A 12,844-nucleotide genomic window follows, 5' to 3' on the forward strand; every position below is an offset into this window, starting at 1 on the left:
ACAGTATCAAGTTGGTCAAAAGGTACTAGTGAAAGAACACAAACTTTCCTCAGCAGAAGACAATGGAATACACAAATTCTTTCCACTTTACAAAGGACCATATACTGTCATTCAAACCTACGATAACAACACTGTGATGTTAGAAGACGAAGGTCGACAAGTCATTCGGTGCAATATAAAAAAATACTGAACCTTATTACACTCCGTCTGATGCCCAAGATGGAGTCTTGTGCTTTCCTCCTGATCCTGGTATACCCAGTGGATCAATCCTTCACTCATCCTAATTAAACCATTAAATAAACCTGTTTGTGACCATGACCTTCTTAACTCCTATAGGCCATCAAAATTAAGTAACGCTAGGAGTAGTCATGGAACACGAAAATGTCCGACACCACTCGGATAGGATACTTGAGCTGTTCGGACCGGAATATCTGGAACTAGACAGCGAGTACCAGGCCGATATTTCTATTCAGCGGATTCAACCAACAGTCACGCAACCAATGGGTTCTATAATACAGTTAAAAGCACAGGCCAAATATAATAGACAAGCTGCAGCTAAGCTCACACAGTATAGATTGGAACCGACATTCACAATACCGGATACCATCCGAGCCAGACAGACACCAGAAACACCCACCGAAAACCCTACAAAAGAGGAGGACAAACTCTTATCTAGCATGAAGAAATCGTTTCAACAAAACCTACATCCTCCACTTGCAGAGAAAAGGGACAGTGGGGTAATACCTCATACTACACCTCAGACTTCAATCCATAACAAAATCAGTAATAAGCAGAGGGAAAAAGAATTATATAAGGAAACACGGCTGCTCATACGCCAACAACGAAATGAAGAAAAAAAAAAAAGCAATAACACACCACCCACAGTGGTAAATATACCATACCACCTAATACCAACAAAAGATACCCACTACTACCGGCCATTCCCGCAGACGGAAGCCGCCGCGATAGTCCATATATACACTTCTAGAGAGACGACTAGACATCGAAAAACGAACTCCGTAGTTACCTCGCCATACCCACGGTATACGAGTCAAGGCGGACCGGTGACAAACTAGTGGCTGGGGCCAGCAATAGGTGGTTCAAACTGACACATGGTCCCGGAAAGCTATCCGTTCACTCGTATCGCCTCCGCCGCCGCCAACGTACGCCGCATTCCGCCGTCCGTCCGTGGAGCCGCCGTCCGTAGTATCGTCCACTCTGCCGTGTCTGGGGCCAGCATACGCTGGTTCAAACTGTATAACAAGTCGTGTTATAAAACCTTTGTTGGTTAAAAAAAAAATGGCTAGAAGGTCTGGGAACATTTTAAAAACACATAATATTGTTATACTGCAATATTATATATTTAACAATTGTAGACAATTTACTCAGTAAATAAATAAAAAATAATATATATACGAGAATTATCTTAGACCAAATTCACTAAATTATGATTTAGCCATGCTACCAATTATGGTGTGCCAACTGTCCATATACATAGTGACTTGAAATAATTTAAATTTAAAATATTTTAATTACATTTCATATTTCATAGTAAATTATATTCTTAAAATATCAAATAAATTAAATCGCTTTTATTTTATAGATAAATGGATATATTGTTCGAAAATAATTAGAGATAAGACATGACGCTATGCTTCAGAGAAATGAGAACTCTTCCCGGATCCTCCGGCGTTTCTATTTTCATTTATTCCGGTCGCCTGGACGAGACAATAGAGCCCCGAACACTAGGGTTGTCAAATCAGCGTGGCAAAATATCCGGGGGCATCCGTGGGTATCGGCCGTGCCATGCCCAGGTTGTGGATGGCGGACTCTCTCCCCGGACCAAATAATATTATTTTAAGATGACTTTAGTCGTTCATTAATTGTTGCCTCCGTCTTACAAGTGGTAAGCCTAACATATCAAAATATAAACATGGGTATGAAGGTTTTTTGTTTTTCATGTTGAATTTTCAAATAGAAATTAAAAGAAAACTATCTCATTGTATCTATATTTACAATATTATAATCGTAAAATCCATGTAAGTCATTGATAACACCTGAATGCTAATGAAACGTGATTACAATTATATTGTATATTTTTAATTTTAATATGAATACTGTATTTTATCGGAGAGCCCCATTCTATATTTGTAAAAAATATATATAAAATATTCAGTAGTTAGTTATTTTAAATTCTCGTATACTACGCGCTTGAGTCAACAGGTAGCGCTGCTGTACCGGCGACTGTTGGATGCGCTACCGGGTGAATTATTATGTTAGTGGTCATCGGCGGCGATGGCTGCGTTTTGTCGTTCATTGATACCATATCCTATAAAATGTCAATGACATACGCATTTTCAATTATTTTTCACACATCGCGTTGTTGCACACGGAGTCAGCATTAAAAATCTATTTGTCTGTCAATGCTATCATTATTCGTTAAGTACGCGTTGACGGTCCGCCGAAAATGAGGAAATTATATCGAAGAAGGCGATGTAACGTCGACGGCATTGTTTTATTGCGCTCAGCGTCGGCACGTTTTTGTCGTCACTGCATAACACGATTACAGGCCGCCAATCGTTTATCGACGGCGGCGTGGGCAGTGTTAATTCAATATTTAAATAATACATAAATTACAATGATATTGTCTTGCCTGATAAATGATAATGTGTAATATGATATCGAAATGGTAGACTGTTTATAATAATTGTGATTTTTCGAATAGTTAAGTTAAGAAAATGTAAGAATTGAAAAAAAACTAATCTCCTGTAGAATCCGGATGACTTTCAATTGCATCCGTCGCGGTCTTACTGATATCGGATACCGCATTCGAAGGTTTAACATATTGGATTGAAGGTCTGGTCTGGTCATCATTAGGCTGTGTACAATTGATGTGCTATTTCAATAATATGATATGCACGAACGATTCCTTTATAAAATAATTAAATATATTTCTACGTTTTTCATATTATGACAAGTACGATCAGATCTGTAACTGAACGTTGAAGTACACGTCATGATGCATGAAAAATATACGCCTGCATGTTTTTTCTTATTTCTCACGATCCTGTCTCCGCTTAAAATACGCTGGACACGTTTCACACTTAAACATTTATTACAATTTACAATATTTAAAAAACGGCCTCTCGGAAGTAGTGTATACTAATATATTGAGCTGTAAGCGCATTTTTTTGTATAATTTAAACTCAATAATCATCGGTTCGATTTTGACTGGATTTTTTTCCATGTGTTCCCTATGATAAATGGATATTATATTGTTCGAAAATAATAAGAGATCAGACATGGCGCTATGCTTCAGAGAAATGAGAACTCTTGCCTGACCCTCGGGCGTTTCTATTTGTTTATTTCGGACGAGACAATAGACCGCCGAACCACTATTGGGGTGTCTAATCAGCGTCGGGGGTTTCGTAATACGGACCGGATTCCCTCCCCGCCTCACGGGCGATTCGAAAACGGATTCTCAACACGGGCTTAGGATCGAATGACTCTTGGCCAACAGCTGTTTACAAGTTTTTTTAAGCCGTGGCTGTCGCAGTTTTGAGCCGGTTTTAATGAAAGGTCTGAAAATCTAAATTCAAACTCTTACACCATTTACTCAGACATTTGAAGATACATACCGGCGAAAAACCATACCGTTGTAATTTTTTATTATTTTTTTTTTTTTGTTGTTGATCTTTTTAAGCCTCGCGACTAAGGTTGATATTACACACCGGTTATAAGACTGTTTCAAAATGAAATCTGCCAAAAAACCTTTATAATTAAGCACCATCTGGCTAGGCACAAAATGATTGATTCACACGGGTGAATAACCATTCAAATGTGAAATTTGCCAGACATATCACAGAGATTTGTCTGACCTCAAGTGCCATGTTCTGTGTCGGCATTCAAACGAAATACGTTATATGTGTGTTGTAGAAAAGTGTGAAGAAAAATTCAAAAAAAATTAGAAAATTGTCTCATTATATGATACATTTAAGGGCACATATAGGCTATAAACACACGTTTCGAACTAACGGAAACGTTGATCGACATAAAAACATAAACATAATGTTTTGCCAATATACAATTAATAAAAATCTGTTTAATTTTACTTTTATTTTGAGCGGACCATGAGCCAGAATAAAGGTCGAGTATCGTGGGATGGTTCTGTTTTATATACTGTTCTTCGAGAATATCAAAAAAGTGTATTAAAACTGATCCAATCTTCATAACATTTATATAAGTAGCAATTCTCTTTACTCCTGTGATTTTCTGACATTATAATATAAGTAAGGTTTTAGACCAATGCTTGCCTACTATCAAATGTATTTTACGCCACTGTACTGTATTATACCGAATACAACCTTGCACCACCGTAAATTATCAAACATTGTACACGATGTTATAAAACCTTTGTTGGTTAAAAAAAAAAAATGGCTAGAAGGTCTGGGAACATTTTAAAAACACATAATATTGTTATACTCCATTGGATTAATCACTCACATCACCAGTCTACTGGGTGTACACCATATCAAATACTGTTTGGACAAGAACCTGATACCAAAATCACGCCAAACATTCAATTTCCAGACTACGACTGTTCAATCAACGATGAACCAGTGATCGAGATCGTAAGAAGAAGATTACGCACTAAGGCTGAAAGCAGAAACAAAACCAAAGATCAGCGGAAGAAGTTTCAACAGTATCAAGTTGGTCAAAAGGTACTAGTGAAAGAACACAAACTTTCCTCAGCAGAAGACAATGGAATACACAAATTCTTTCAACTTTACAAAGGACCATATACTGTCATTCAAACCTACGATAACAACACTGTGATGTTAGAAGACGAAGGTCGACAAGTCATTCGGTGCAATATAAAAAAATACTGAACCTTATTACACTCCGTCTGATGCCCAAGATGGAGTCTTGTGCTTTCCTCCTGATCCTGGTATACCCAGTGGATCAATCCTTCACTCATCCTAATTAAACCATTAAATAAACCTGTTTGTGACCATGACCTTCTTAACTCCTATAGGCCATCAAAATTAAGTAACGCTAGGAGTAGTCATGGAACACGAAAATGTCCGACACCACTCGGATAGGATACTTGAGCTGTTCGGACCGGAATATCTGGAACTAGACAGCGAGTACCAGGCCGATATTTCTATTCAGCGGATTCAACCAACAGTCACGCAACCAATGGGTTCTATAATACAGTTAAAAGCACAGGCCAAATATAATAGACAAGCTGCAGCTAAGCTCACACAGTATAGATTGGAACCGACATTCACAATACCGGATACCATCCGAGCCAGACAGACACCAGAAACACCCACCGAAAACCCTACAAAAGAGGAGGACAAACTCTTATCTAGCATGAAGAAATCGTTTCAACAAAACCTACATCCTCCACTTGCAGAGAAAAGGGACAGTGGGGTAATACCTCATACTACACCTCAGACTTCAATCCATAACAAAATCAGTAATAAGCAGAGGGAAAAAGAATTATATAAGGAAACACGGCTGCTCATACGCCAACAACGAAATGAAGAAAAAAAAAAAAGCAATAACACACCACCCACAGTGGTAAATATACCATACCACCTAATACCAACAAAAGATACCCACTACTACCGGCCATTCCCGCAGACGGAAGCCGCCGCGATAGTCCATATATACACTTCTAGAGAGACGACTAGACATCGAAAAACGAACTCCGTAGTTACCTCGCCATACCCACGGTATACGAGTCAAGGCGGACCGGTGACAAACTAGTGGCTGGGGCCAGCAATAGGTGGTTCAAACTGACACATGGTCCCGGAAAGCTATCCGTTCACTCGTATCGCCTCCGCCGCCGCCAACGTACGCCGCATTCCGCCGTCCGTCCGTGGAGCCGCCGTCCGTAGTATCGTCCACTCTGCCGTGTCTGGGGCCAGCATACGCTGGTTCAAACTGTATAACAAGTCGTGTTATAAAACCTTTGTTGGTTAAAAAAAAAAATGGCTAGAAGGTCTGGGAACATTTTAAAAACACATAATATTGTTATACTGCAATATTATATATTTAACAATTGTAGACAATTTACTCAGTAAATAAATAAAAAATAATATATATACGAGAATTATCTTAGACCAAATTCACTAAATTATGATTTAGCCATGCTACCAATTATGGTGTGCCAACTGTCCATATACATAGTGACTTGAAATAATTTAAATTTAAAATATTTTAATTACATTTCATATTTCATAGTAAATTATATTCTTAAAATATCAAATAAATTAAATCGCTTTTATTTTATAGATAAATGGATATATTGTTCGAAAATAATTAGAGATAAGACATGACGCTATGCTTCAGAGAAATGAGAACTCTTCCCGGATCCTCCGGCGTTTCTATTTTCATTTATTCCGGTCGCCTGGACGAGTCAATAGAGCCCCGAACACTAGGGTTGTCAAATCAGCGTGGCAAAATATCCGGGGGCATCCGTGGGTATCGGCCGTGCCATGCCCAGGTTGTGGATGGCGGACTCTCTCCCCGGACCAAATAATATTATTTTAAGATGACTTTAGTCGTTCATTAATTGTTGCCTCCGTCTTACAAGTGGTAAGCCTAACATATCAAAATATAAACATGGGTATGAAGGTTTTTTGTTTTTCATGTTGAATTTTCAAATAGAAATTAAAAGAAAACTATCTCATTGTATCTATATTTACAATATTATAATCGTAAAATCCATGTAAGTCATTGATAACACCTGAATGCTAATGAAACGTGATTACAATTATATTGTATATTTTTAATTTTAATATGAATACTGTATTTTATCGGAGAGCCCCATTCTATATTTGTAAAAAATATATATAAAATATTCAGTAGTTAGTTATTTTAAATTCTCGTATACTACGCGCTTGAGTCAACAGGTAGCGCTGCTGTACCGGCGACTGTTGGATGCGCTACCGGGTGAATTATTATGTTAGTGGTCATCGGCGGCGATGGCTGCGTTTTGTCGTTCATTGATACCATATCCTATAAAATGTCAATGACATACGCATTTTCAATTATTTTTCACACATCGCGTTGTTGCACACGGAGTCAGCATTAAAAATCTATTTGTCTGTCAATGCTATCATTATTCGTTAAGTACGCGTTGACGGTCCGCCGAAAATGAGGAAATTATATCGAAGAAGGCGATGTAACGTCGACGGCATTGTTTTATTGCGCTCAGCGTCGGCACGTTTTTGTCGTCACTGCATAACACGATTACAGGCCGCCGATCGTTTATCGACGGCGGCGTGGGCAGTGTTAATTCAATATTTAAATAATACATAAATTACAATGATATTGTCTTGCCTGATAAATGATAATGTGTAATATGATATCGAAATGGTAGACTGTTTATAATAATTGTGATTTTTCGAATAGTTAAGTTAAGAAAATGTAAGAATTGAAAAAAAACTAATCTCCTGTAGAATCCGGATGACTTTCAATTGCATCCGTCGCGGTCTTACTGATATCGGATACCGCATTCGAAGGTTTAACATATTGGATTGAAGGTCTGGTCTGGTCATCATTAGGCTGTGTACAATTGATGTGCTATTTCAATAATATGATATGCACGAACGATTCCTTTATAAAATAATTAAATATATTTCTACGTTTTTCATATTATGACAAGTACGATCAGATCTGTAACTGAACGTTGAAGTACACGTCATGATGCATGAAAAATATACGCCTGCATGTTTTTTCTTATTTCTCACGATCCTGTCTCCGCTTAAAATACGCTGGACACGTTTCACACTTAAACATTTATTACAATTTACAATATTTAAAAAACGGCCTCTCGGAAGTAGTGTATACTAATATATTGAGCTGTAAGCGCATTTTTTTGTATAATTTAAACTCAATAATCATCGGTTCGATTTTGACTGGATTTTTTTCCATGTGTTCCCTATGATAAATGGATATTATATTGTTCGAAAATAATAAGAGATCAGACATGGCGCTATGCTTCAGAGAAATGAGAACTCTTGCCTGACCCTCGGGCGTTTCTATTTGTTTATTCCGGACGAGACAATAGACCGCCGAACCACTATTGGGGTGTCTAATCAGCGTCGGGGGTTTCGTAATACGGACCGGATTCCCTCCCCGCCTCACGGGCGATTCGAAAACGGATTCTCAACACGGGCTTAGGATCGAATGACTCTTGGCCAACAGCTGTTTACAAGTTTTTTTAAGCCGTGGCTGTCGCAGTTTTGAGCCGGTTTTAATGAAAGGTCTGAAAATCTAAATTCAAACTCTTACACCATTTACTCAGACATTTGAAGATACATACCGGCGAAAAACCATACCGTTGTAATTTTTTATTATTTTTTTTTTTTTGTTGTTGATCTTTTTAAGCCTCGCGACTAAGGTTGATATTACACACCGGTTATAAGACTGTTTCAAAATGAAATCTGCCAAAAAACCTTTATAATTAAGCACCATCTGGCTAGGCACAAAATGATTGATTCACACGGGTGAATAACCATTCAAATGTGAAATTTGCCAGACATATCACAGAGATTTGTCTGACCTCAAGTGCCATGTTCTGTGTCGGCATTCAAACGAAATACGTTATATGTGTGTTGTAGAAAAGTGTGAAGAAAAATTCAAAAAAAATTAGAAAATTGTCTCATTATATGATACATTTAAGGGCACATATAGGCTATAAACACACGTTTCGAACTAACGGAAACGTTGATCGACATAAAAACATAAACATAATGTTTTGCCAATATACAATTAATAAAAATCTGTTTAATTTTACTTTTATTTTGAGCGGACCATGAGCCAGAATAAAGGTCGAGTATCGTGGGATGGTTCTGTTTTATATACTGTTCTTCGAGAATATCAAAAAAGTGTATTAAAACTGATCCAATCTTCATAACATTTATATAAGTAGCAATTCTCTTTACTCCTGTGATTTTCTGACATTATAATATAAGTAAGGTTTTAGACCAATGCTTGCCTACTATCAAATGTATTTTACGCCACTGTACTGTATTATACCGAATACAACCTTGCACCACCGTAAATTATCAAACATTGTACACGATGTTATAAAACCTTTGTTGGTTAAAAAAAAAAAATGGCTAGAAGGTCTGGGAACATTTTAAAAACACATAATATTGTTATACTCCATTGGATTAATCACTCACATCACCAGTCTACTGGGTGTACACCATATCAAATACTGTTTGGACAAGAACCTGATACCAAAATCACGCCAAACATTCAATTTCCAGACTACGACTGTTCAATCAACGATGAACCAGTGATCGAGATCGTAAGAAGAAGATTACGCACTAAGGCTGAAAGCAGAAACAAAACCAAAGATCAGCGGAAGAAGTTTCAACAGTATCAAGTTGGTCAAAAGGTACTAGTGAAAGAACACAAACTTTCCTCAGCAGAAGACAATGGAATACACAAATTCTTTCAACTTTACAAAGGACCATATACTGTCATTCAAACCTACGATAACAACACTGTGATGTTAGAAGACGAAGGTCGACAAGTCATTCGGTGCAATATAAAAAAATACTGAACCTTATTACACTCCGTCTGATGCCCAAGATGGAGTCTTGTGCTTTCCTCCTGATCCTGGTATACCCAGTGGATCAATCCTTCACTCATCCTAATTAAACCATTAAATAAACCTGTTTGTGACCATGACCTTCTTAACTCCTATAGGCCATCAAAATTAAGTAACGCTAGGAGTAGTCATGGAACACGAAAATGTCCGACACCACTCGGATAGGATACTTGAGCTGTTCGGACCGGAATATCTGGAACTAGACAGCGAGTACCAGGCCGATATTTCTATTCAGCGGATTCAACCAACAGTCACGCAACCAATGGGTTCTATAATACAGTTAAAAGCACAGGCCAAATATAATAGACAAGCTGCAGCTAAGCTCACACAGTATAGATTGGAACCGACATTCACAATACCGGATACCATCCGAGCCAGACAGACACCAGAAACACCCACCGAAAACCCTACAAAAGAGGAGGACAAACTCTTATCTAGCATGAAGAAATCGTTTCAACAAAACCTACATCCTCCACTTGCAGAGAAAAGGGACAGTGGGGTAATACCTCATACTACACCTCAGACTTCAATCCATAACAAAATCAGTAATAAGCAGAGGGAAAAAGAATTATATAAGGAAACACGGCTGCTCATACGCCAACAACGAAATGAAGAAAAAAAAAAAAGCAATAACACACCACCCACAGTGGTAAATATACCATACCACCTAATACCAACAAAAGATACCCACTACTACCGGCCATTCCCGCAGACGGAAGCCGCCGCGATAGTCCATATATACACTTCTAGAGAGACGACTAGACATCGAAAAACGAACTCCGTAGTTACCTCGCCATACCCACGGTATACGAGTCAAGGCGGACCGGTGACAAACTAGTGGCTGGGGCCAGCAATAGGTGGTTCAAACTGACACATGGTCCCGGAAAGCTATCCGTTCACTCGTATCGCCTCCGCCGCCGCCAACGTACGCCGCATTCCGCCGTCCGTCCGTGGAGCCGCCGTCCGTAGTATCGTCCACTCTGCCGTGTCTGGGGCCAGCATACGCTGGTTCAAACTGTATAACAAGTCGTGTTATAAAACCTTTGTTGGTTAAAAAAAAAAATGGCTAGAAGGTCTGGGAACATTTTAAAAACACATAATATTGTTATACTGCAATATTATATATTTAACAATTGTAGACAATTTACTCAGTAAATAAATAAAAAATAATATATATACGAGAATTATCTTAGACCAAATTCACTAAATTATGATTTAGCCATGCTACCAATTATGGTGTGCCAACTGTCCATATACATAGTGACTTGAAATAATTTAAATTTAAAATATTTTAATTACATTTCATATTTCATAGTAAATTATATTCTTAAAATATCAAATAAATTAAATCGCTTTTATTTTATAGATAAATGGATATATTGTTCGAAAATAATTAGAGATAAGACATGACGCTATGCTTCAGAGAAATGAGAACTCTTCCCGGATCCTCCGGCGTTTCTATTTTCATTTATTCCGGTCGCCTGGACGAGTCAATAGAGCCCCGAACACTAGGGTTGTCAAATCAGCGTGGCAAAATATCCGGGGGCATCCGTGGGTATCGGCCGTGCCATGCCCAGGTTGTGGATGGCGGACTCTCTCCCCGGACCAAATAATATTATTTTAAGATGACTTTAGTCGTTCATTAATTGTTGCCTCCGTCTTACAAGTGGTAAGCCTAACATATCAAAATATAAACATGGGTATGAAGGTTTTTTGTTTTTCATGTTGAATTTTCAAATAGAAATTAAAAGAAAACTATCTCATTGTATCTATATTTACAATATTATAATCGTAAAATCCATGTAAGTCATTGATAACACCTGAATGCTAATGAAACGTGATTACAATTATATTGTATATTTTTAATTTTAATATGAATACTGTATTTTATCGGAGAGCCCCATTCTATATTTGTAAAAAATATATATAAAATATTCAGTAGTTAGTTATTTTAAATTCTCGTATACTACGCGCTTGAGTCAACAGGTAGCGCTGCTGTACCGGCGACTGTTGGATGCGCTACCGGGTGAATTATTATGTTAGTGGTCATCGGCGGCGATGGCTGCGTTTTGTCGTTCATTGATACCATATCCTATAAAATGTCAATGACATACGCATTTTCAATTATTTTTCACACATCGCGTTGTTGCACACGGAGTCAGCATTAAAAATCTATTTGTCTGTCAATGCTATCATTATTCGTTAAGTACGCGTTGACGGTCCGCCGAAAATGAGGAAATTATATCGAAGAAGGCGATGTAACGTCGACGGCATTGTTTTATTGCGCTCAGCGTCGGCACGTTTTTGTCGTCACTGCATAACACGATTACAGGCCGCCGATCGTTTATCGACGGCGGCGTGGGCAGTGTTAATTCAATATTTAAATAATACATAAATTACAATGATATTGTCTTGCCTGATAAATGATAATGTGTAATATGATATCGAAATGGTAGACTGTTTATAATAATTGTGATTTTTCGAATAGTTAAGTTAAGAAAATGTAAGAATTGAAAAAAAACTAATCTCCTGTAGAATCCGGATGACTTTCAATTGCATCCGTCGCGGTCTTACTGATATCGGATACCGCATTCGAAGGTTTAACATATTGGATTGAAGGTCTGGTCTGGTCATCATTAGGCTGTGTACAATTGATGTGCTATTTCAATAATATGATATGCACGAACGATTCCTTTATAAAATAATTAAATATATTTCTACGTTTTTCATATTATGACAAGTACGATCAGATCTGTAACTGAACGTTGAAGTACACGTCATGATGCATGAAAAATATACGCCTGCATGTTTTTTCTTATTTCTCACGATCCTGTCTCCGCTTAAAATACGCTGGACACGTTTCACACTTAAACATTTATTACAATTTACAATATTTAAAAAACGGCCTCTCGGAAGTAGTGTATACTAATATATTGAGCTGTAAGCGCATTTTTTTTGTATAATTTAAACTCAATAATCATCGGTTCGATTTTGACTGGATTTTTTTCCATGTGTTCCCTATGATAAATGGATATTATATTGTTCGAAAATAATAAGAGATCAGACATGGCGCTATGCTTCAGAGAAATGAGAACTCTTGCCTGACCCTCGGGCGTTTCTATTTGTTTATTTCGGACGAGACAATAGACCGCCGAACCACTATTGGGGTGTCTAATCAGCGTCGGGGGTTTCGTAATACGGACCGGA

This window comes from Metopolophium dirhodum, chromosome 1 (assembly GCF_019925205.1).
Source record: "Metopolophium dirhodum isolate CAU chromosome 1, ASM1992520v1, whole genome shotgun sequence".
Taxonomy (NCBI): Eukaryota; Metazoa; Arthropoda; class Insecta; order Hemiptera; family Aphididae; genus Metopolophium; species Metopolophium dirhodum.